The following is a 4,231-nucleotide window of genomic DNA, read 5'->3' as shown; positions in this document are numbered from 1 at the left end:
GAAATCAGGCAGTCGGAGACTCATCCTGGGTGATGGGAAAAGCAGCTCTGATACCATCAATTTTTACTCTGGAAAAACTTGAGAAAAATCGTTACAGTGAAGGGATAAACCCTCTCATTAGGATGTAAGAAAAAAAGCTGACTAGAATTACTCCTGCCATTTGCACTGAAACCAGACTTAGAATATTAAAGTTTAGCATGCTTGGAGCCCACATTGTACTTGAATGGATCAATTAGTTTTCCAAGCACTACAGCCGACATAGGCTGGGCTTTCCAGATGAGCCCAAGGGAGTTAGGCACCCAACTTTCACTGAATTTCATTGGATTCAGGCACCTAAATGTTTAGGCCCATTTGAAAAATCCCAGCTGTAAATTATAGCTCCTTAGCTGACATTTCAGCCTTTTGCCAACCATTTTCACTGACCTAAGTCTATCCTAAAAAAGGGTAGATGAAGTGTGGCAAGTATTATATTGCACTACAGTTTTCAACTGGAAGAAGAGTTTTCTTTTCAACCCTGATCTAGTCCACTAGGAGTAAATAGGACAGCCACAGTGAGTTCCCATACTTCTGAGCTGTTTTCTGTGTGCAAGCAAGGAGCGTGATTTACTCTGTGGAACAGGGAACAAAAATACATTAAGACTATGAGCACTCAGATACTGTAGTAATGAAGTGATAAAAGTACCTTGGATAGATAGAATTAGCAAAAAGACCCAGTCTTTCAGGCCACTATGTTCCTCCTCAAGGCTTTCATCCCTCAGGCTGTTCAAGGTATGCTGTTGACAACACCAAGTCTTACATCACCAGAAACCCAAGACAGGAAAACCTCAAAATGGACTACTGCATCAGACCTATAACAAGGTATGGAAGTAGGGTTGCCAACCCTCCCGGTTTCAACAGGAGTCTCTCAGAAGCTACTGCAGCCAAACCAGGAGATTTTAGGCATTAAAAGTCTGGTGGTGCAGCGGGGCTAAGACAAGCTTCCTGCCTGCCCTGGCTCCGCGCCACTCCTGGAAGTGGCTGGCACATCCCTGAGGCCCCTGGGGAAGGACCAGAGCGTCTCCATGCGCTGCCCCTGCCCCAAGTGCCGAGTCCGCAGCTCCCATTGACTGGGAACTGCAGCCAATGGGAGCTGTGAAGGCAGTGCCTGTGAGCAGGGGCAGCACGCTAAGACCCCCTGCCACCCTCCCCCCCCCGCAACTAGGAGCTGCTGCCAGAGGGATGTGCTGTTGCTTTTGAGAGCTACTGAGGTAAGTGGTACCCCCCTCCCACACTGCAACCCCCTGCCCCAGCCCAGAACCTGCACCCAAACTCCCTCCAATCCTGCACCCCAACCCCCAGCCTCAGGCTCAGCCTGGAGCCACCTCCTACACACCGAACCCCTCGGCCCCACTCCCCAGACCAGAGCCCACACCACCTCCTGCACCTCAACCCCCTACCCCAGCCTGGTGAAAATTAGTGAGGGTGTGGGAGAGCAAGTTACAGAAGGAAGGGGGCTGGAGTGAGTGGGGGAGCAGGGCTTCGGAGAAAGGGTGGGCCTTGGGGAAGGGGTGGAGCAAGGGTGTTTGGGTTTCTGAGATTAGACAGTTGGCAACTTTATATGGAAGCTTCCTTATTCCAAAGCATCCTCCTCTTCTGTCCCCCAAGCAGCTACTCACACAGAGTTTCTTGTCCTGCTCTTAGGAAATCCGATTGACCTTTGGAGAAGCAGGATTGTTTCAGTCTATAACAGAGAGACAGTGCTATGGAAGCAGCACTTCCAAACAGCAAGGCAGGGGCAAGATCAGAGAATTAGGAAGGGGTGTGATGGGAAAGAAAGAGGAAGTAAACCAGGAAAGGATGGACGAGGGGGAGGGGGAAGTAATCAGACTCAGTGTAATGAGTCGGAGTGGAAGAAAATTAGAGATCAAGATTAAAAAAGAAAACGAGAGGGTAATGGAGAAACGGGGAACAGGAGAAGAACTTGGAGGTGGGAAAATCATCCAGAAGGAAGGAGACTCGGGGAAGACAAAGAGTAAACATAATCCAGAATTGCAGTTTATTTAACATGCTATACACACACAAACTAAAGAAACTGTTCAGAGCTGATGTAGAGAGAGCAGCAAGAGGAAGCCATATGCAGAGCCCAAATTGTATCGTTCCTACAAAGCCCAGGAACGATGCTTCATATTCTCAAGCGTGATCTACTGGCACCTTTTCTATTAACTATTCACATACATATAGGTAGCGCTCTGCTATAACATTGGTTTCCTTACCCTGCACCATCAAATTTGTGCAAGGGGTGATGAACGTGCATACTCAAAGGCAGAATTTAGCTGTTAGATTTTAGGTTTGTCCAAAGAAGTGAAGGGGTCATTCCTCGTATATTACTACCTGGTAAAGACTGTGTTCTGACCAATTCTTGATCATATTGAAATCAAACAGGAGTTTACTCTTTAACTAGATTGGTCCATGATTTGACCCTCTGCATTTAAAGAAGGATGGTCATCAGTGTGTTAGAGGAATGAATAACAACGTGAGAAGTACTGTTGCCCTCAGATTATCTGATTTTAAAGAAAAAAAATCCCTGCAAGCTGGTGAGTTGAAGGCAGAATATCATTGTTTAAACCCAATAATTTCCCTTTCCTCCCTCACCTGAAGTCTAGCATTCAGGCAAAGCACCCAATAATAACTCCATTCTGAGAAAAAGCAGTTCTTTCCCCAGCAAAACTGTGAGCAAAACATGCTGGCAAAATGTACCTCCTCTGGGAAGCAGAGGCAGCAGAATGGTTGTTAGAAGGGATCAAAAGATCAAGAAGAGATCCTGAATGTGACTTGGAAGAGAAGTTTATCAAATAATCTAGTTCCTATGTGGCCTGTGCAGCCTCGTCTGGACTCTCTCAGGCACGTTCAATTGTCTAATGTTAAGTGATACTGCGATGAAAAGCCATATACTTGTAACCCTTCTGCCAGGTGGAGCCAGCAGCAACTAGGTCTGGGTTCAATATCTAGGGGTGGGTTCCTTTTCAACAACACAACACAGAACCAGCTCAAGCCCCCATCCAGTAACCTGGGAAAGTTACACACCACTCCTGGGCACCTCTGAGAGAAAATACTTCCCCACTTGCAAGCTCGGAGTCTGAGTGGAGAAAAGAAACTCTTAATGAAAGGAGGGAAGTCACCCAACATTAATTAGGGAAAATGCCACAAGCAGGATTCATAATCATAAAACCATGAGCAGAACACCCACCCCAGAGTGCATGGGGCAGTGCCTTTTGCCTCATGTTCTTGAGTTCTGCAACCAAAAGTTCCTTTTCTGTGCCCCCCTCTGCTCCCTCACCATACCCCACTCACAGTGGTTGTCCTTGGTCAGTGAGGACCCAGGGTTCAGAGGTGCATCTCTGAGTTCACCTCCCACCCAGGGAAGAAAGCATCTTGTTGCTCTGCCATTTGAGCACTTGCTCTGGCTGGCTGCCCCACCAGCCACTTGTTCCGCTCCCACCAGCCATTCCTGCCAGCCAACTGACAGTTACCTTCTACTGCCACCTGCCTCTCTGCTGTGACCTCTTCAGGTCAGTCTTAGTGACTATCAGCTCTTAAGCAGGCTGGGCAGAAATGCTGTGCCACCACAAGTGATTTCAGTTATTATTTTAGCACTTAAAATAACAAGCTCTAACTTTAAACAGTGGGGAGAAACAGGTTAAACCAAATCAGGGACCCTTAGGAAGAGTCCACACTTCTTGGCTAGGACATCCATCCCCAACCTTATTTTCACAGAGGTCTGGCCCCTGGCTTAACAAGGTCTTTGCAGCTGAGGGTGACCCCCCTCACTTGGGACAGATTAAGCACAGTTCTGCTCCCCTTTATTCGTACAATAAAAACAAAACAACATTTTACTACCCTGGCATTCTAAAGTGATTTGTAACCCAACACCAGCCAAAGTTGATCAATTTGAGCAACACAGCTCCATCTGCTGGATATTTTGGCAGAGTAGGTGTGTTCATGTAAATACAGTTTGCTCCTGAAGTCTCTCCCCGTCGCAGCTAGCTGTCAGGGGAGACCTCATTCAAACCCTGCTTACAAACTATATGCTTCATAATAAATACATGAGACTAGGGTTTGCCAGTTGCCAGAAAAATAATTTAATCTGCTGGTTTTTTTGGTTTTGTTTGTTTTTTTAAAACATGGGTCTAAAGATTTGCATTATCACCACAATATATTGGGACAGCGAATGTTAAAAGTTTGTGTCCAGCTA

At 46.6% G+C, this 4,231-nt stretch overlaps 1 long non-coding RNA gene across 1 annotated transcript; it reads right to left on the bottom strand.

Annotated features, from left to right (window-relative positions):
• Window positions 1–711: 711 nt before the first annotated feature.
• LOC122465974 lies at window positions 712–3,465 on the bottom strand. Its single transcript, XR_006291134.1, has 3 exons — window positions 3,331–3,465; window positions 1,656–1,720; window positions 712–773 (listed from the first exon to the last, which is right to left on the bottom strand). It is a non-coding gene; the product is annotated as an uncharacterized LOC122465974 (long non-coding RNA).
• Window positions 3,466–4,231: the final 766 nt, after the last annotated feature.

The sequence above is a fragment of the Chelonia mydas genome, chromosome 5, assembly GCF_015237465.2.
Source record: "Chelonia mydas isolate rCheMyd1 chromosome 5, rCheMyd1.pri.v2, whole genome shotgun sequence".
In the NCBI taxonomy this organism is placed as follows: domain Eukaryota; kingdom Metazoa; phylum Chordata; order Testudines; family Cheloniidae; genus Chelonia; species Chelonia mydas.
The sequence above is the reverse complement of the archived record's forward strand: the minus strand, read 5'-3'. Positions and strand labels throughout refer to the sequence as shown.